The sequence below is a fragment of the Benincasa hispida genome, chromosome 5, assembly GCF_027475165.1.
Source record: "Benincasa hispida cultivar pf3 chromosome 5, pf3_genome.v1.1, whole genome shotgun sequence".
Lineage (NCBI taxonomy): Eukaryota > Viridiplantae > Streptophyta > Magnoliopsida > Cucurbitales > Cucurbitaceae > Benincasa > Benincasa hispida.
Genome location: NC_143482.1, coordinates 67330403 through 67353163, shown reverse-complemented (window position 1 = coordinate 67353163; position 22761 = coordinate 67330403). Strand labels below are relative to the sequence as shown.

The 22761-nt window shown below is 37.6% G+C and overlaps 1 pseudogene; it reads left to right on the top strand.

Annotated features, from left to right (window-relative positions):
• The first annotated feature begins 17308 nt into the window (after positions 1-17308).
• Positions 17309-17860, top strand: LOC150036368 (uncharacterized; annotated as a pseudogene).
• The last annotated feature ends 4901 nt before the right edge of the window (positions 17861-22761 follow it).

Below are 22761 nucleotides of genomic sequence, written 5' to 3'. Positions count from 1 at the left end.
GACGCGTATGAGCACTGGACACGAACGAACGAAAAGGTCCGAGCGTACATCTTGACCAGCCTTAATGACGTTTTGGCCAAGAAGCATGAGCCTATGATCACTACATGTGAGATCACGGAGCCCCTGAGGGGAATGTTCAGATGGCCGTCCGTGTAGCTCAGTCATGACGCTCTTAGTACATCTTCAACTCACGGATTAAGGAGGGAACATCTCTTCGAGAACATGTTCTGAACATGATGGTTCACTTCAACGTGGCTGAGATGAACTAGTTGAGCATCGATGAGGCCAGCAAAGTTAGCATTATTCTGGAGTCATTACCAAAAAGCTTCCATCATTTTGTAAACAATGTTGTTTTGAATAGGGTTGATTACAACCTTATAACTCTACTCAATGAGTTGCAAACTTTCCAATATTTGCTGAAAAGTAAGGAGAAGAAGGTTGGGGAGGTAAATGTGGCCTCATTTTCCAAGAAGTTCCACAAAGGTTCGACCTCTGAAACTAAGTCTGCACCTTCTTCTTCCGGCACCAGCAAGTGGAAGAAGAAGAAGGGTCATAAGGGGAAGGTGCCTGCTAACCCAACACTTGCTACTCCACGAGGTAGGCAACTAGTGCAGGTTGACAAGAAAAGCGTTTCCACTGCAATCAGGATAGGCATTGGAAGCGGAACTACCCACGTGATTTGGCTGAGAAGAAGAAGGCCAAACAAGGTAAATACGATTTACTAGTTTTGGAAACTTATTTAGTGGAGAATGATGATTCTGCCTGGATTATTGACTTTATTGATGATTCTGCCTGGATTATTGACTCTAGGGCCACTAACCATGTTTGTTCTTCATTTTAGAAAATTAGTTCCTAGCGGCAACTTGGTGTTGGTGAGATGACGATGCGAGTTGGAACCGGGGACGTCGTCTTAGCTGTGGCAATGGGAGGTCTTCGGTTGACTTTACATAATAGGTTTATCATTTTGAATGATGTTTATGTAGTTCCCGAGTTAAAGATGAACTTAATTTTTGTAAAGTCTTTGCTTGAATGTAATTATACACTTAATTTTTCAGTTAATAAAGTGTTTATTTTGAAAAATGGTGTTGATATATGTTCGGCTCAACTGGAAAAAAATTTGTATATGCTAAGACCGTTAGCAAAAAATTTCCTCTATAACATAGAGATATTTAAAACTGCCGTAACTCAAAATAAACAACTTAAAATTTCTCCTAAAGAAAATACCCAACTTTGGCTCCTACATTTATGGCACATTAATCTCAATAGGATTGAGAGATTGGTGAAGAATGGACTTCTAACTGAGTTAGAAGAAAATCTTTACCTATGTGCGAGTCCTACCTTGAAGGAAAAATGACTAAAAGACCTTTTTACTGGAAATCGTTATAGGGCCAGAGAGCCTCTAGAACTAGTGCATTCAAACTTTTGTGATCCGATGAATGTATAAGTTAGAGGAGGCTATGAATACTTCATCATTTTTGTTGATGATTATTCAAGGTATGGATATGTTTATTTAATGCAACATAAGTCTGAGTCATTTGAAAAGTTCAAAGAGTTCAAGGGTGAAGTTGAAAATGCATTAAGTAAAACGATTAAAACACTTCGATCTGATCGAGATGGAGAGTTTTTGGATTCTGAGTTCCAGAACTATTTGATAGAACACGAAATAGTTTTTCAACTCTCAGCACCTGGTACACATCAGTAGAATGGTATATCAAATAGGAGAAATCGAACCCTGTTAGACATAGTTCGATCGTTGATGAGTTACGCTTTCTTACCTGACTTGTTTTGGAGTTTTGCAATAGAGACTGCAGCTTACATCCTCAACTGTGTTCCCTCTAAGAGTATTGCCAGAACAACTTTGGAGTTGTGGAATGGTCGGAGAGCTAGTTTATGTTATTTCCCCATCTGGGGTTGCCCAACATATGTGCTTGAGGCTAATCCTAAGAAATTGGAACTGCATTTGAGGTTGTGCCTACTTGTAGGCTACCTCAAATGGACATGAGGGAGTTATTTTTATGATCCTAAGGAAAATAAAGTGTTTGTATCGATAAACACTACTTTTCTTAAGCAGGATCATATAAGGAGTACAGACCTAGAAGCAAAATCATGTTGAATGAGCTTTTCAAAGAAGCTATTGAATCTTTAACAAGAGTTGTTGAAGAGCCTACTATCTCAACAAGAGTTGTTGATGTAGGTTCATCTAGTAGGTTAAATCCACCTCAAGTGTTGATGGAACCTCGATGTAGTGAGAGGGTTACGAACCCACCTGTTCACTATATGGGTTTAGCTAAAATCCTAGCTATGGTAGCTGATAGCGAAGTTGAGGATCTGTTGTCTTATAAGAAGGCAATGAAGGATGTTGACCGAGATGAATGGGTCAAAGCCATGGATCTCGAAATGGAGTCTATACACTTCAATTCAGTTTGGGATCTTGAAGATCAACCTGATGGAGTTAAATCTATAGGTTGTAAATGGATCTACAAGAGGAAACGAGGTGCTGATGGGAAGGTGCAAACCCTCAAGGCTAGAGTTGTGGCAAAGGGTTAAACCCAAGTAGAGGGAGTCGACTATGAGGAGACTTTCTCGCCTATTGCCATGTTGAAGTCTCTCCCCATCCTCAAGTCCATTGCCTCATATTATTACTATGAGATATGACAAATGGATGTCAAGACTGCTTTTCTAAATGACAATCTTGAGGAGACCATTTATATGGAGCAACTCAAAGGATTCATAGCCCAAGTCAAGAGCAAAAGGTTTGCAAGCTGAATCGGTCCATTTATAGACTGAAACAGGTATCTCGATCTTAGAACATAAGGTTTAATACTGTGATCAAATCTTACGGCTTTGACCAAAACGTTGATGAGCCTTGTGTCTACAAAAAAATCATTAACAATTCAGTAGTTTTCCTAGTGTTTCCATGAGCAGCGGAAGGATCTTTCCAAATATCATTCGTATATGAACTTTACAATTACAATCACAAACGAAAACATGCGATTATGCATACAATAGAAATTACAGCATGCTTTACTACAGATCAAAGGAAGAATCAACAAACCTCTATAGACTCATCTTCTAGTTCTTTGACCACAAACGCTTGATCATAGCAACACAGTAACACACGAACGTTCGTCCAACACAACCGCTATACTGCACGAACACCACACACTCGAACTAAGCGATCGCTAAGGTCACAAACACCCCAAACACCATGAACGACCTTCATAGAACATCGACAGTGTCGAAGTGAGTATGACACCACTAAGAAGGTTACCTTGGTATTTTCGGTGTGAGAATCCAGAGGGTGGGCTCTTTGTGTACTTGGTTTGAGGCAGAAAACTGGAGGAATCAAAATCGTGTAAATGATTGAGCAAGTGGGAGATGGAACAACCTATTGTATACATCAATGCCCAATCGTTTAGGAAAAGCTATGTGATCGTTAACTCATCGCTTAGTTGAGTGTCTATCGTGTAAGAAAACTCCACGATCAGTTAGCTAACTCTAAGCTATCGCATAGTAAATCTTATTTACTTGACAACTTCCCGTGAGTAATTTTTGAGAATGGAAAACTAAAAATCAACATTACTCAACATTACTAAAATTAGGAAAACATTTTTCCTATTTATCTCACGGTTACCATGAAACTACCAATAACCTCCCATTCAATTGGTTATTAGAGAAAAAGAGATAACTATCCAATAATTAATATTATTATAAATATAAATGATAACTAACTTACCATAATATATTTATGATCTATAGTTGTAATATTTTATCTCATGAAACATACAAACCATAACTCTTTTCTTTTCCATGGAATTTAATGTAAATCTCATCTACATTAATCCTCCATTTGATGTATCTCATACATCATACTGATCATATCATATATAATCGAATTACCTCTTGTTAATTTGAACATTTCAAATCAGCACCAAGAACTGATCCTCAGCTTGATTCCATTGAGCTACTAAGGGGACCTTATGGACCTGTAGCTCGAAACTCCAACGATACGTGAATAACTGACTAAACTATTTAGTCACGGGATCCACCATCCGTTAACTGCCAGGTAGTCTATTAAAGACCAACAACAGAACTCTTCTTACTACAGATATATTATGTGTCCATCTTAACCGATCAACAATGCGTAAACCCTTCAAAGATTGCTCGTAAGTATAACTTGGCAAATAACCGTTATGCTCCTGTAGTTACATCTAACTCCTTATGTACCACCGAATCCTCTAATGAACATAAGTCATAATCCTACTATAACTGAATCCTCTCTTCCAAAGAGAAGCTGTGGCCACTATGTTCAAGCCTCGGAATCAGCCCTCAAGAGAGCAATCTATCTATTTACCCCCTGCTTCGGAGAAGGAGTGAATTCCATGTTATGTAAGTGAGTTTCCAGCTTCCAGATTAGACAAATCCCCAAAAAGGTAGGCATGTTGAGTTGGCAATCTGGTCACTTTCACCCATACTAATCAAAGAACCGCCCTCAAAGACAGGACTTCCCAAAACACTCAGGATTGAGGTCGTGTTAGCTATGGTCGTTTAGGTGAGATGTAAGTCTCCAGTATCAACGACGCTATATATAGAGTGTAGTCATCTCATGGTCTGGTTTTATACAAACTATTTGTATAGGACACCCTCGCTGCATGTCTCCACATGAATGATAAGGATCTATCATCTGTAGTAGTTTACAACACTTGCAAACCTCTACAAAGCGGACCGTATCCATAGTGTCACTAGGATCAGGTATCCCACCTTAATCCTTATACTACAAACCTATCTAGGTTATCACTTAAGGCATGATCTACTTGTATATCTCATATACATGCTTAAGTTTACATAAGATAACCATAGAGCTTTATTTATTGGATATGAGTAAATATCATAATGAAATAACAGTTATTTTATTCATAAAACAATGTGTATAATTACAAACAACGAGACTCCGGGAGAATTAGGACACCAATCCCAACAATATATAGACGATATCCTACTCAATGGGAATGATGTAGGCTTACTGACTTCAGTTAAGAACTAGCTAGAGACCCAATTCCAAATGAAAGATTTAGAAAAGGCTCAGTTTGTTCTTGGGATTCAAATCTTTCGGGATCGAAAGAACATAATGCTAGCACTGTCTCAGGCATTGTACATTGACAAGATGTTGATCAAGTACTTGATGCAAAACTCCAAAAGGGGTCTTTTGCCTTTCAGGCACGAAGTTACATTGTCTAAGTAATAATGACCTAAGACACCTTAAGAGGTTGAGGAAATGGGACGGGTCCCCTATGGATCTGCTATAGTGAATTTGATGTATGTGATGTTATGTACTAGACCTGACATTTGCTACGCCATGGGGATAGCCGGTAGATATCAGTCTACTCAAGGACATGGTCACTGAATAACCATAAAAAACATCCTCAAGTATCTTTGGAGAACGAGGGACTACATGCTTGTGTATGGTTCTAAGTATTTGATCCTTATAGGATACACAAACTCTAATTTTCAAACTGATAAAGATTCTCAGATATCCACTTCAGGATCAGTGTTCACTCTTAACAGAGGGGTTGTAGTTTGGCGAAGTACCAAGCAGGGGTGCATCGCGGACTACACCATGGAGGTCGAGTATGTAGTGGCTTGTGAAGCTGCTAAGGAGGCCTTTTGTCTCGAAAATTCCTGACTGATCTGGAAGTTATTCCAGACATGTCTAGGCCCATCACCCTTTATTGTGATAATAGTGATGTTGTGGTGAATTTCCATGAGTCTCGAAGTCATAAGCGCGGCAAGCACATTGAGTGAAAATACCATCTCATCCGAGAGATTGTGCATCGAGGGGACATGATTGTCACGAAGATAGCTTTGGAGCATAAGGTTGCTTATCCGTTTATGAAGGCCCTCACGGCTACATTGTTTGAGGGTCACCTGCAGAGTATGGGTCTATGGGACAAAACACGGCTGGACTAGGGCAAGTGGGAGATCTTGTACTGGGCGTGTTTGTGCCCTAGTTTATTATTTTATGTACTTGTAATTTGATTATCTTGTACACCCCTTTAGCTTTAGGACAAGTGGGAGATTGTTGGGGTTCATGCCCTAAATCTCGTAGAGTTTTATAGTTTGTAAACATTTGTATGAACAAACATTTTTTTATTTATAATATATGATATTTTATTTCACATTGTCTATGAAATATTTGATATTTTAGTTGCATTAAACACAAATCAATAAACTAAGATCTATGGTTATCGTTGTAACTTAAACATGTATGTGGAGACATATAAGTATGGATCGTATTTTAAGTGATAACCTAAATGGTTTGTAATATATGGATAAGGTTGGATACTTTATCCTAGTGACACTACAAGTATGGCCCGCTTTGTAGGTGTTACAAATATTGTAAAGTGCTACAAATGATCTGATCCTGATTATTCATGTACTAGACATGCGAGTGAGGATATTCTATACAAAAGAGTTTGTATAAGACCGGACTACGAAATGTTTAGTCTCGTTATATAACACCGTTCATAATTGAGACTTTCATTTCACTAGGATAACCATAGGTAACATGACCTTAATCCTGAGTGAGTAGTGAACTCCTGCCTATGAGGGCGGTCCTTTGATTTGCATGGATGAGAGTGGCCAGATCGCCGACTCAACAAGCCTACCATTTTGGGGATTTGTCTGATTGGGGAGCTGAGAACTCAGGTACACAAGATGAAATTCACTCATTCCCCAAAGTGGGGGTAAATAGATAAATTGTTCCCTTAAGGACTGATTCCGGGTCTTGAACAATGTGGCGTCACACCCTCTCTTGGTCCGAGAGGGGTTTAGAAATAGTGGGACTATGATCTATTGTTCATTAGAGGAATCAGTGGTACTTAAGGAGTTAGATGTAACTACAAGGGAAAAACGGTAAATTGGCCCAACTGTACTTGTGAGCGATTTATGAAGGGTCATCATACTATTGATTGGTTATATCCAATAGACACAGAAATATATCTGTAATTTGAAGAGTGCAAGTGTCGGTCTATAATAGAGTGCCCGACAGTTAACGGATTGTGGATAATGTGATTAAAGAGTTTAGTAAGTTATTCACGTATCGTTGGAGCTTCAAGCTACAGGTCCATAAGGTCCCATTGGTAGCTCAATGGATTCAAATTGAGAATCAGTTTTTGGGTTAATCTGAAATGTCCAAATTAATAAGAAGGAATTTGGTTATATATGATATAATTAAATTAATTAAATTATATATGATATAATTGATATAATGTATTTGATACATTATTGTTTGATTGGAGGAACTAATATTTGAATATGATTCAAATATAAATTCTATGAATAAGATTCATAGTTATTAAATTTAATATAAATATGATTTATATTAAATGCCATAAAATAAAGAAAAAGAACTATGGTTTATATATTGTATATCATGCAATATTAAAACTATAGGTTATAAATATAATATGATAAGTTAGTTATCATATTTATTTATATTTATTAATTATTTGATAATTAAAAAAATTCTCAATAACCACCCTTAGTGGTAGTTGCACGGTTTTATGGCAATTTTAGGATAAAATAAAATTTGATTTCAAACTTTCTCACATCTCACATTACTAGCAATCAAGTTACTACACGATAGCATCGAGAGACTATACGATAGATTTCTTATTTACACAATTGAGTATCTAGTCTATGCGATAGACTTAATCTTCTACACGATATTGTTCTCGTTTACTCGATCGTTCTCCTCATCCACACTAAACCTTCCCTCAAACCAAAATTAGCAAAAGCCCACTACTCCTGGATTCTCACACCGAGAATACCAAGGTAATCTTGTGGTTGTGTCCAGTTTGTTCGAGGATCGTGTTTCTACTTCTTGCTGTTCGAGGGAGATCGTCTTGCTCACTGCATTCGTGTTGTTCGAGAGTTGGTGATTGATCAAGGGATAACTTGAAGAATGGTTCTTCAAAGGTATTATCTCTTTATGCTTTGTATTTAATTCAAAGCATGTTGTAATTTAGTTTATAATGCATAATCTATTCTGTATGACTGTAAATGCATGAGTTCTTTTACAATAGATTTTGGACGATCTGCTTCCGCTCATAGGTCCTCTGTATTTAGAGTTCCTTCAAACGGATGGCGAATAATTTAATTAAAGGAGTTTAATTAATTATTCACGTACCATTGGAGCTTCAAGCTACAGGTATATGAGGTCCATCGGTAGCTCAACGGAAATTAATGAAAATCAATTTATGGATTAATTTGAATTGTACAAATTGATTGAGGGATTTAATTATATGTGATATAATTAATTTAATCTAATTATATATGATATAATTACTATAATGTATTTGATACATTATAATATAAAGTTTATTTGAGAGGAAATAAATATTTGAGTATGATTTAAATATTAATTATGTGAATTGAATTTATATAATTAAATTTGATATAAATGGGATTTATATTAAATTTTGTTGTTGAGAGAATTAAACTATAGGTTATATTGTATTAGATATAATATTAAATGATAGCTTATATGTTATATGAATATAGTTTAACATATATTATATGATAAAGTTTTTTTTTATTTTATTTTTTAAAATAATTTTAGAGAGGGAGTTATAACTCCCTCCCCATTTTTCTCTCTACAACATAATAGTGGGAGGGATTGAACGATTTTTTCATCTTCTTCCTCTTTGTGTTTTACAAAAGGGTTCTGTAATTTTTACAATCTCTCCCAACTACTCAAATCTTCTCCTCCTCTCTACTCTCTCAAATTCTCTCATCCAAAATAGCCAAAGCCTACATCTCTACAGTGGTAACATCACGATGGTGTTCCCTTTTGGTTCGAGAGTTTTACAATTGACAATTGATCTTTACAAGTAAGAGTTTTCTAAACCCATTTTTATTCTTCTGTAATTTTTCTTTAGCATGTTTTTTTTAATTAAATGTATAATTTTTTCTGTTTGCTTGCTGTAAAATTATTGTGCTGTAAATTTGAGTTCTTGGGTCTGATCTCGTTTCCGCTCAAGGATCTTTATGGTTCCTTTATTTGGATGATTTTTAGCTTGGAGAAAGTTACTATATGAGTGATATTTCGCGTTGATAACAAGGGATAATATGCTTTGGGGCTTAGTTAATAGATTCCAAGCTTGTATGGCTAATTTTACTAATTATTAAGAAAACCCTCTCTGCTTTTTTAATCGTATGTCCTATTCTTCTTTTTTGTTTAATATATGTCCTCTTCTTTAATGATGACATAATATAATAATAATTTTTTATATGCTTTTATAGTTTTTTTTTTATTCCATACACATAGTCTTCCTCACATATTGAAGATGTGGAAAAGAAGACATTGCTTTTAAGATTCAAGAAATTTGTTAAAGCTTCAAGAAATTTAGAGATCGATAAAGTGATAAAGAAGATAATGATTGATTATTTTATGTTTTTGTAGTTTTTTTCACTTTTTAATTTTTGTAAATGCACACCAATGAGTCGATTTATAATAATTTATTATTTTTACATGCTTTTATACTTTATTATTTCTCTGTTTAAATTTGTTGAAAATATACACAACAATTCATCTATATATAATTTTGAAATAAATATAATAGAAATAAGAGTTTTAAGTATAATTCTTTAATTCAACTTATACATATACATTTTATTTTCAACGTTATGAAACACGTGCAACACACATAATTTCGGTTAGTACTAATTAAATGAATAATAATTCTTCAAATATAAACCATAATATTCCATCCTATTTTTCAAACCACCTATGTAGGGAATGGGCTAACCACACAACTGCTCCAAATCCTTCATCAATTTGTGGTTGCCCTCAACATCAACTTTTCGCTCCAACTCCTTCAAAGCTTTTGGAGCAGCTTTTCTTAGTTCTTCAGTACTCGTAGTCGTAGTCAGAGTCGGAGTTGGAGCTTTCTTCTTCCACAAGAAATCCTTTCGGGCAGCTTCTCTCCATTCTTCCATCGTTGTCGGAGTATACTTTTGAATATACTCTTCAACATATCATTATTTTTAAACTCAATCGCTAACGACGAAATAGTTTTCATTGCTGATAACCATGTTTTCTTCGTCGGCGTCGGTTTTCCTTCTTCGATTTCTTTATCATTGCCTTATTTGCCACATGCTTCATTCTCTTAATAATAGTTCTTAAAAATTCCAATAAAAAGGAGAATGTGATTAAAAGTGAAGAGTTGGGTTTTCGGTTTTCCTAAGAAATTTTGAAAATCTTGTAATTTGATTTCCGTGTGAAGCTTAGACTGTAATCATCTGTCTACGTTTTGATAAAGTAAAAAAAGAAAAAGTATATATAAGTTCTCTTGAGAGATTTGGAGTTGCCACCACTCATTTTTGGGGTGTGATTGGACATCCTTTTAAAATAAAAGCGGTCAACAAAACCATCGGAAGTTGGATGGATGTACGGAAGATGTTAGGACCCCTACAACATCCGCGAGAAACATTTACCACATTTTATTTTAAAATTATCCTATTATTCTTTGGTCTTTAAAAAGAAAATATTTTTGAGTTTTTTTCTTTTGAATGTCCCGATGATATAAATTCAACTTCATAGCAATATATGAACTAATAATTACGAGTGGCTTGAGGTTATTAGAAAAATCTTGGAACATATGTTGAATTTCAAGATAACTTCCTAACTCAAGAAAACTCGAAAATCAATGTTTTCTAATATTTTGTCATCAAAATTTTTGTAAGAAATTTGATGTATTTCTTGGATTATTAACCAAAAAGAGAACATTACTAAATTTCCTAAACCAAACGTTTGTTAAAATAAATCAATCGTGGAGAGTTTCATGTATTTCTAGAACCTTAATGAAGTCCAAAAAGAGAACAGTACTCTTAACTCCAAATTTAGAAATTCATTTAGATACAAACTTTCTAGTTTAAAACTTAAAACATAAATTTGAGTTAAGAAAAAAGAAGAGTTCTTATTTCAAAAATTCATTTTCAAAAAAGTAGGCAACTTCGGTGGTTGTCTCCATGTTAGGAGTAAATTGGAAAAAGGGAAAACCAAAATGCAGCCGGAAGATGAAGAATCTCCTCCAACAAATTGCATGGGAGTGCCTCCTCCACTACATTTGTGACATGTGGCCACTAATATTTATTCTTTTGATTATTTAATTCATTATGTAAATATTGAAATCCACTTCTAAAGTTGTAATACCGCTGTATAAAAGGGCTGCTTAGCCATTGGTTAATATACAAGAAAATAAAACCTATTCAGCAAAAGCTTTTCAGAAAAGGCAAAAGGCTGTTCATCTTCTTTCTCGTTTTTGTCTTCTTACTTGGTATCAGAGCTATTTATGGCCATTGCATTGTTCACCGTGACCCCAGTCTCTCCTTCCTTTAGTTCTCCTCCATTAAATCAGTTATTGAATCAGGTCACTACCTCCTATGGAGAAATTTGGCGTTGCGTATTTTGCGAAGCTATCGACTGAGGGGTCATCTCACCGGCGAAGATCCGTGTCCATCCAAGTTCGCCATGACAGTTGATCAACCGACAACAACCATTCCGGTTAGAGATGAAGCCGGTCTTGGAGGACAGTACTTAGGCATTGCCTCTTTAACTCCTCATCAAGGATTAGCCACAGCATCCAGTACATCCTCTGTCCTTTAGAAAAATCCACTTTATTAATCATGGACCGCAGTTGATCAACTGTTGTTGGGATGGCTGTATAACTCTATGACTGCAAAAGTAGCTATGCAAGTGATGGGATATGAAAATTCCAAAGACCACACCTGCTATTCATGAGTTATTTGGTCTGCAGTCAAGAGCGGAGGAAGGTTGCCTTCGTTAAGTGTTTCAACAGACTCGCAAAGGGTCAATGAAGATGTCTAAATACATAAGAGTGATGAAAACTCACTCAGACAATCTTGGACTCGCTGGAAGTTCAGTACCCACACGAGCATTGGTGTCACAAGTTCTATTGGGACTTGATGAGGAATTCAACCTGGTTGTTGCAACCATCCAAGGACGCCCTAAGATTTCCTGGACAGATATGCAAACTGAACTGTTGGCCTTTGAAAAGAGGTTAGATTATCAAAACACTCAGAAAAATACTGTGTCGTTTAACAACTCTCCTTCCGTTAACATTGCAAGTAATTTGAGCCAAAGAAACTGAAATGCCAATGGTCAACGTGGGAATAATGCACAAAATGGTAGACAAACAAACAACAACAATCAAAGGGTTGGGGGTGGACGAAACCAAGGCAGAGGATGTTGGAACAACAGTGGTTACAATCGACCTACCTGCCAAGTCTGCAATAGGTATGGCCACATTGCTTATATTTGCCTCCACAGGTATGACAGAGAGTTTGTAACTCCTACAAATCAGAACAAAGGTGGAAATCAAGCCTCGCAAAACACTAGAAACAAGAATACCTCATATGCATTCACTGCATCTCAGAACACACCAGCAACTCCTCAAATGGTTGCTGATCCAAATTAGTATATAACAGTGGGACTACCAACCATGTCACTAGTAACTACAAGAATATGATTCAGTCCACTGACTATAGAGGTAAGGAAAAAGTTATAGTTGGGAATGGAAATAGGTTGAATATATCTCATATTGGTAAAACTAGTTTAAAAATGAAAAATGGACAGCTTATCTTAGAAAATGTTTTGTGTGCCTAAAATAGCCAAGAATTTAGTTAGTGTTTCCAAACTAGCTAAAGACAATGATGTGTTTTTGGAATTTCATGTTGATAAATGTATTGTAAAGGACTTGCGTTCGGGCAAAGTGGTGCTGAAGGGGGATCTTGAAGATGGACTCTATAGGCTAAATACAAAGGAAATAGTTACTGGTAGTGCTTCAATTGTTGATGAGAGATTGAAGTTGGCTAATAACAATAACATAGTAGTATGTTCAGCCTACTATTTACCTACTGTTTTTACTAATAGAAAGGTGTCCAAGGATGTTTGGCACAAAAGACTTGGACATCCATCTTCTATAGCCCTAGACTTGTTAGTCCAAAAATGTAATCTACCAGTAATCTTGAATGCAAATATTGAATTTTGTGAATCTTGCAAGTTTGGTAAATCACATGCTCTTCCCTTCTCTATTTCTGATTCTCGAGCTATGGCACCATTTGAACTAATTCACTCTGGCTTATAGGACCCAACACCGGTATTATCCAATAATGGTTTTCGTTATTATGTTAATTTTGTTGATGACTTCGGTCATTTTCTGTGGATATATCCTCTTAGACAAAAAAAAGTGATGTAATAAAAGCATTTAATCATTTTCACAACACAATTAAAACTCAGTTTGGAGCCAATATTCAGTATTTACAATCTGATAATGGTGGGAAGTCTAAACCTGTTCAGCAACTATGTGACAAGTTAGGGATTAAAGTGAGACTTTCGTGTCCTTCCACATCGGAACAAAATGGAAGAGCAGAACGAAAACATCGACAAGTGGTTGAAATGGGACTGACCTTACTAGCTCAAGTAGGAATGCCTATTAAGTATTGGTGGGAGGCCTTCTAATAGCTTGTAGAAATACAAGTTATTTATACATCCTTATCTAGATATTGCAGCAAAAAAAGAATAGATATGCGCCAATTGTATGAAAATTAGCTTAGAAATATAATAATTTTGAATTATCACAATTAACACCCACTAACATCATTAAGATGGAAGAAGAGGCTATTTCTACTCTGTTTTGCAGGAAACCAAGTCACCGCTTATGATTAAGGCTCAAGAAAAACTGACCAACGTATCTCTGACACATTGCACCCATTAATCAACAATGAAAAGACGATTAACGCAATGACGGTACAATGCAACAGTCGATCTAGAGCTGACTTTCAACCGCATGCGGTAATAAAAACAACACCGCATGCGAACACCCGATCGAAAGATGCAGTTGAGCAACGTAAATGCGGAGGATTGTGCCACGTGTACGTCTAACGGTTTTACAGATTTGACGGTCTGATTGCATAACAGAAAGAATAATATCTCTCTATCTTCGGAATTTCCATAACAACAAGTGAGGACCACAAGGCCGAAGTCAAATATCTTCACCTATAAATACCCCATAGAATTCACAAAAAAGGATGTTACTAGGGCTAATTGTTGCTATTATATTGAGAAAAAGGCTGAGCTGAGTGTTAAATTGAATAAATCTGGGAAGAATAAGAGACAAGGTCGAGAGGTGATTCTTAGTGTTAATCTGCCAGATCCCCGCTGCGAAGCTCTATACTCAGATCTCAGCTACTGGTTGAGCAAGCCTGAGAGGGAAGCTCATCCTTCCACGCGATCAATCCATTCCGACAAGCAAATCTCCATCCAAATCGGTGCCGAGTCGTTGGTGCTTGTTTGTATTTGTTTCTATCTCTTTTCATCATTATATCTCATCTTTTTTATCTCTTCATTCACACACCATGTATCAGACGCTAAATAGATATATTGAATGTCTCGATCGTTTTCATTACCACTTCTCTGTCTATTTCCATTCCTTCGTTTATCGTTTTCTTTATGAAGTGTTCTTAATCCCCGGGTAGTCAATATGAATTAAATGAGTACTTAATTTGTGTTAGAGAGATAATTGCGTTTAGCTAAGGAATGCTAGACGGCATCTTCACCTATGAGAGTAGAAGTGAAGATGTCATTCTGATCTATCGAGAGAAGGTCAGAAGAATGTGTTAACTATAGCGAGTAGTACTTCCAGGAATGGAAGTAACCTTGCGTTCATACGTTCTTCTCTGTTTCACCACAGACATGTGGGAACGCGGCTGATCACTGAAAGGTGTACGCTAAGGGAAAAACGGAATCGTACTTATAATTTTAGCGTAATTAAGGAACTTGCGATGTTTATATTAGTTATCTTTCTCCTCCTACTTCATACATAAGACTTGCCATCGCATCACATGATCTGTGTATAATCTTCACAGCCAGCCTTGCCCTCAGTATTTTATATCATGCCACCTATATCTTGTGCCATCTTAGCTTAGGTTATTGCATTTTATTTTATTATAACATTTTTACTGCTTTCCTTTACTTCATCGCAACTTTATATACTTGTACACAAATACTTTTATTAAATTGAAAAACATGGTCGCATGTATCATAAACATAACGCAATAACCTCAAACAGTCCCTGTGTTCAACCTCTGATCACACCGAGAAACTTTCGGTAGAATTATACTTGGTTTCAATGCAAGGAAACTTGTGACAACGCACAGCATACTACAAGAGCATCCATTAATAACGCATATCTAGAAGTGGTAATGCATGAATTGAGTCCATTAATGCATGTATCATTAATAAGGAACTAATTTTACCATTACAAGTTTATGGCGTCGTTGCCGGGGACTGGTTAACAGTTTATTGTTTGAGTGTGTTTGTGGTATTTTGCAGGACAGATCTCTTTATATTGACTGTTCAACGTGGAGAGCAGTCTGACGGCTTATGAATGCGGGAGTGATCTGGTAATTCTAAGTGGACCTAGAGATTAAGTGTATTATTCATGCAAGAGTTCATCAGGGCCAAATTAATTGGTGAAGAAGCATGGTTGATGAGAATGTGGCACCTGCAGGAGACTAAAAGGAAAATTTACTAGTGCAAGATCCAGTTTTTCTTGCTGTTGACCATAACATCCCTATGAGGGAATATGCGGCACTAGATTTTTATAACTTCTCACCAGGAATTTCAAGACCCATGGTTGAGGGGAATATAAGCTTTGGGATAAAACCTATCATGATGAAAGTGATTCAGAATGTGGGTAAATTGGGAGGATTACAAGGAGAAGACCTACACGCTCATTTGACGAATTTTGTAGACATATGCAGCACATTCTCCATGCCTGGTGTAATTCAAGAAGGGCTTAAATTATATTTGTTCCCGTACACATTGCGGGATGAGACAAAGAGGTGGGCTTAAGCATTAAAGCCAGTTGAGATTAATGGTTGGGAGCAGTTGGTTGATAGGTTCATGAATAGATTCTTTCCTCCAGCATTCAACGCAAGGAGACGGAGGGATGTTTTGAATTTTGAACAAAAGGATTATGAAACCTTGAGTACCGCCTGGGTACGATTCTGACAGTTAATGAAAAGCTGTCCGCATATCGGGATTCCTAATAGTATTTTGATGGAAACCTTTTATAATGGCTTAGACTAATCAACACAAGCAGTTGTCGATGCCTCTGCAAAAGGAGGATTGATGAACAAGTCATATACGGAGGCAAAGAACATATTGGATCGCATCTCGCGGCATTTTGATGAGTGGATTGATACTGGGCTTGAGGTAACAGGTCTGGAGCAAGAAAGAGTAGAAAGTACCGATGTGTCAACCGATACAATGAGTGCATTAGTCGATCAGATGACCACAATGACCTCAATTCTCCAGACAATGACTAACCAATAGAGAACTCTCTCTCAAGAATCAGTGCAAGTTAATGCGTTGACGCACGTGGCCCCAATGAATTGCGTCCAATGCGGAGATGGACATTCAGTAGAGTTCTGCCCATGGAATCAACAACCCGTGTATGCCGTCTACGATGAATCATTTGGCAACATCTACAACCCTGGTTGGTGGGATCACCCAACTATGGGTTGGGACGGGAATCACAATCAGGAGAGCCATAGTTTCTATCAGTATAGTTATCAAGGGGATCGAGGCAACCCTCCGGTCTTCATTAATCCGGACTACAGCCCAAGTAATGCCCAAGGTATACCACCCTATGACCAACCGTTCCTATATGATACCTCTTGCACCACCCGTCTCTGGAGACATCATTAAAACATTATATTGAAAAGAGCGAGGCAATGAGACAATCGCAAGCTGACACCCTTAAAGAATTAAAAGAACGGATAGATCAGCTTACGAGGAAATTAAAGAAGAAAGCGCCTGGTACGAAGCATAGCAGTTCAAAAGCACAGGGTGACATTGAGGAATGGCAAAACAACAACCCCTATGTCATCAGTACCAAATGCAACAACAACACCAATCGATTTGACTGTTGATGATGACTAGTCAGTTAATATTGGAAAAAGTACCAGTTCAGAAGTAAGTTCATCTACAAAAGATGAAGCTCCTCAAGACATGAATGCTAAATTAACGCAACCTCCAGGTAATGAAGCGCAACAAGCACTGGACCACAGCAAGCAGCCAAGTGAACAGGAAATACGGTGGGATCTTCCACCTTTCCCATCCAGGCTGAAGTAGAAAGATGATAGCAAGCAATTCTAGAGGTTTCTAGACGTTCTCCGGTAGCTACACATTAACATTCCCTTGATAGAAGCACTAGAGCAAATGCCGAGTTATGTAAAATTTCTCAAGGATATTCTTGCAAATAAAAGGAAGATTAGGGAAAATGAAACAGTTGCGTTAACAAATGAGTGTAGTGCGCTGTTCCAAAATAATCTCCCCACTAAAATGAAGGATCCTGGGAGTTTCACATTACCCTGCATGATAGGAGGGAAGATGGTCGAGAACGCGCTGTGTGATTTAGGGGCAAGCATAAATCTAATGCCCCTGTCAATTTTTAAGAAGCTGGATATCGGCAATGCAAGACCAACCACTATCACAATACAGTTGGCCGATAGATCGATAAAGCTTCCTGAAGGCAAGATAGAGGATGTTCTTGTGCAAGTGGACAAGTTTATCTTCCCGACAGACTTTGTCATATTGGATTACGAAGCGGATAGAGAAATCCCTATCATTTTGGGTCGCCCATTCCTCGCGACAGGGCGAGCACTGATCGATATGTAAAAAGGAGAATTGACCATCAGGGTCGACGATCAGGAAGTAAAATTCAACATATTCAATGCGTTGAAATACCCAAGTGATGTGGAAAATTGCTAATACATTGAGGAACTGCGAGAAGAGCCTTGGCATGAACCCCTGAAGGAGCTGAAGGAAGAAGAATTGGAAATCGGCGCAATGTTGGAGAAAGATTGCGCCGCAATTCATATTGAATCAAATTTGAACTGATCAAGTTATTTGAACAGACATCACAACGCATTAAGCCATCTCTGGAAGAACCACCTGTGCTAGAGTTAAAGTTGTTGCCCGTGCACCTTAAGTATGCCTACTGAAGAAGTAACAATACATTACCGGTTATCATTTTCGCATTGCTAAGTAAGGAAAAAGAAGATGCGCTCATACAGATCCTAAAGAGTAACGCAAAGGCATTAGGATGGACCTTGGCAGACATTCGAGGAATCAGTCCTTCATATTGTATGCACAAGATTCGTCTGGAAGAAAGAAAGACTGGATCAGTAGAAAGGCAACGCCGCTTGAACCCTGCCATGAGGGAGGTCGTGAAGAAGGAAATAGTGAAATGGCTGGACGCAGGTGTCATCTACCCGATATCTGATAGCAGCTGGGTAAGCCCAGTGTAGTGTGTTGGATGACAGTCATCACTAATGACAAGAATGAATTAATTCCCACAAGAACGACTATGGGGTGGAGAATTTGTATGGATTATCGCAAGCTGAATTTGGCCACTAAAAAGGACCATTTCCCACTCTCGTTTATTGATAAGATGTTAGACAGAATTGCGGGGAATGAATCCTTCTGTATTCTTGACAGCTATTCAGGGTACAACCAGATAGCAATTGCGCCAGAGGATCAAGACAAGACAACCTTCACGTGCCCATTTGGTACGTTTGCATTCCGACGCATGCCATTTGGACTCTACAATGCGTTAGGCACTTTTCAACGATGCATGATGGCAATATTCTTAGATTACTTGGAGGATTCAATCGAGGTATTCATGATTGATTTCTCAGTTTTCGGCAATAATTATGACTCCTGTCTATCTAACCTTGAAAAAGTCTTGAAGAGATGCGTGGCAACAAATCTTGTTTTGAACTGGGAAAAATGCCACTTTATGGTGGAAGAAGGAATAGTTTTGGGTCACAAAATCTCTAAGGCCGAATTGGAAGTTGATCAGGCAAAGATTGACGCAATTTCCAAGTTACCCCCACCAGTGAACGTAAAAACACTTAGGAGCTTTCTGGGACACACTGGGTTTTATAGAAGATTTATTCGCAACTTCTCCCAGATCGCAAGGCCCCTAAGTGCACTACTAGAGGCTGACCGGGAATACAATTTTGATGATGCATACACCAAAGCATTCAACACATTGAAAGATGCACTCATCTCCACACCTATTTTGATTGCGCCAGATTGGATGCACCCATTTGCGTTGATGTGCGATGCTAGCAGATATGCTGTAGGTGCAGTTTTGAGTCAGCGCAAGGACAAGGTATTGCATCCTATTTATTATGCAAGTAAAACATTGAATGATGCGCAGGAGAACTACACAACCACAGAGAAGGAAATGCTCGCAGTGTTATTTTCACTGGAGAAGTTTCGACAATACTTAATCGGAACAAACGTTGTGGTGTATACGGATCACTCTGCGATCAAGTACTTGATGACAAAGAAGGATGCAAAACCAAGGCTTATACGGTGGGTGTTGCTGCTGCAAGAGTTTGACCTAGAGATCAAAGACCGGAAGGGCACTGAAAACCAAGTCGCGGATCATTTATCAAGATTGGAGAATTGCAAGGTTCAAAGGACAGAAAAAGATATTGAGGAAAGATTCCCCGATGAGCTACTGATGGCAGTAGACATTAATGTTCCCTGGTATGTGGACATAGTAAACTTCATCGTTTGCGATCAAATACCAGATAACTATACTTACCAACAGAAGAAAAAGCTAAGACATGATACCAAATTTTATTTTTGGGACGATCCATTCCTATATCGACTCGGACCTGGTCATATATTACGTCGATGCGTTCCTGAACGCGAAGTCAAGCACATTTTAGAGCTTTGTCATGAGTCCCCAAATGGAGGACATTTTGGGGGGCAGCGGACCACAGCAAAGGTCCTACAGTGTGGCTACTTCTAGCCAACATTTTTTAAGGATGCCCTCACCCATGTTGTGCAATATGACAGATGTCAGATAACGGGGAATATGTCTAAAAGAAATGAAATGCCACTAACGTCAATCTTAGAGATTGAATTATTTGATGTTTGGGGAATTGACTTCATGGGCCCGTTTCCCCATCAGAAGGTCATCACTATATTCTGGTCACGGTTGACTATGTATCAAAATGGGTTGAGGCCATCGCATACGCCAAGAATGATGTGGCCACAGTGGCAAAGTTTCTGAAGAAGAACATTTTTGCTCAATATAGGACGCCACGGGCCTTTATCAGCAATGAGGGTTCCCACTTTATCAACCGCATAATTTCCAACCTGTTGACTAAATTCAAAGTCAGCCATCGAGTTGCGATTGCATATCACCCACAGACTAATGGGCAGGCAAAAATTTCTAACAGAGAGATCAAAACGATCTTGGAGAAGGTAGTCAGTAATTCCAGGAAGGATTGGTCACCCAAGCTTGATAAAGTATTGTGGGCATACAGGACTGCCTATAAGACACCAATTGGCATGTCCTCATATGCCCTGGTCTTTGGAAAAGCTTGTCATCTGCCGCTCGAGTTGGAACATAAGGCAATATGGGAATGTAAAAAGCTGAAGTTTGATTTAGCAAGTGTGGGGAAAGTCTGGAAGCTACATTTGAATCAACATGTTAAATGGCGACGGGACGCCTACGAAAATGCCAAGATCTATAAGGAGAAAACCAATAAATGGCATGACAACCGCATAAACGACCGGACATTCACTAAATATCAACATGTATTATTATTTAACGCTCGTTTGCGGTTGTTCCCAGGAAAATTAAAGTCCTGCTGGTCTGGGCCATTCCGAATCAAGACAATCTTTCCTCACGGCGCAGTAGAACTAACAACTTTAGATGGAAACAGCGCGTTTAAAGTCAATGGTCAACGCATTAAGCCTTACTATGGAGGCGATTGAACAACGCATGGACACCATTGACTTGGGCAAGCAGGATTAAACCGCTTGCGGGGGAAGCGATTGTGGTAATTCTGAAACATCTGACAATCAGCATCCCTATCTATGTTTACATGCTTTCTCTCCAGTTTTCTTTTATCGCCTTCTAAATTCCCCTAGTTACTGCTCATTGGAATTAGTCTTTAATTCTTTCTGCGTTTCCTTTCAATATACTTTCATATGCATTTCTGTTCCTTAGATTTAATAGCGCCATTCATAAATTTTTGTGAATGATTGGATGAATCATTAAACACCGCAAAGTCCTTTTCGACTTGTGTTTTAGATGAATTGAAAAGAACAAGAAATACTGATATGAAATGCGATGATGGGTACATTATGAGTTAACAAGAGACACCTTGCATCCATTACACCCAAATACATTGCGTTGAGGGGTGTGTTGCGTGTGTATGTATCCTTTGCCCTTCTTTAGCTAAATGCACTATGTTGAGGTATCCTCCAAAAATGTGTTAGTTAAGGGGTGTGTTGTGGGGGTGCATGCGTTGTAGCCCATCCTCAACAAAAATTTATTTGCGTTATTAGGAACACGATGTTAATTTTTAGCGTGCACCTATCTGAATCAAATTTAAAAAGTTAATGAAATTCTTTGATTTTTGTACTGGCACAAAATTTTGTATTGCATTAATTTGTAATTATTTGTATACTTTGTTAATATTCAATACAATGAGTACATATTCACTCACTTTTTGACTGTGCCTTTCTTCTTATCATCCTTTGTCAATATTTGCAATGTTTTGAATCTTTTACTTTTCTGTTCTTCATTGCGTTGCTATGATGTAATATATGTTTATACTTAGAAACATTTTCCATACTTTGTAAATTCTGACTAACACTTAGTTAATTCTTAGTTTAGCAGTATTTTTCCTCTTTATTTTTCAAAGTTCTGCTCAAACCTTCTCTTTGGAATTTTTCTTCTAAGTGTTTGTCTAGTCTATCTAAACAACGAAATGAGGACCTTGCTCATCTTTAAATTTGGGGGTGGGGAAGGTCTGAGCAGATAAGATCAAGAATATGCAGTATTTAAGAAAATGCATTCATTCTCTGTTTTTTTTAAAAAAAAAAAAAACTTTTTATGCAAAACTCCAATGTCAACGCAAAGGAAAAAATGTTCCCAACCTGATAAGAGTCTAGTTGTGAAAGGAGCCTACTCGTAGTTGGTTGTTCGTATGACACCCGTAGGAGCAAACCAAAACGAAGGTGGGTTTCCAAGATCAACGCAGTATAAAAGAAAAAGAAGGGAAAAAAATGCAAGAGACAACTCCTCTAAATATCATGAGTTAAAGTTGAGATTGGCACACAACCGTAGTTGGATGTTGGCATGACACCCATGGGGACAGGCCAAAACAAAAAGTGTAACCATGACCGACTGTCTCTGACGCAAAAGTTTTGACCACTGTATGTAGATATATCAAGTGTTTTGACAAGAAGAGATAAACATTCTAGTTTGAAAAAAAAAAAAACTAGAAAAGCAACTTTGAGCAGAATTTTATTATATAGAAGAATAAAGTAGGGCTTGTTAAGAATTAGCAAGGATAGGAAGAAATTGCGATGTCAAGGAATGTGCCTAAGTGTAACATTTGAAGCAACCAATTAACGCAGAAATATAGGATAGGAATTGAGCTTTATTGCCTTAGTAGAAGATATGCTTGAGGACAAGTATATATCTAAATTTGGGGGTGTGATAACTTGTAGAAATACAAGTTATTTATACTGCCTTATCTAGATATTGCGGCCAAAAGAGAATAGATATGCACCAATTGTATGAAAATTAGCTTAGAAATACAATAATTCTGAATTATCACAATTAACACCCA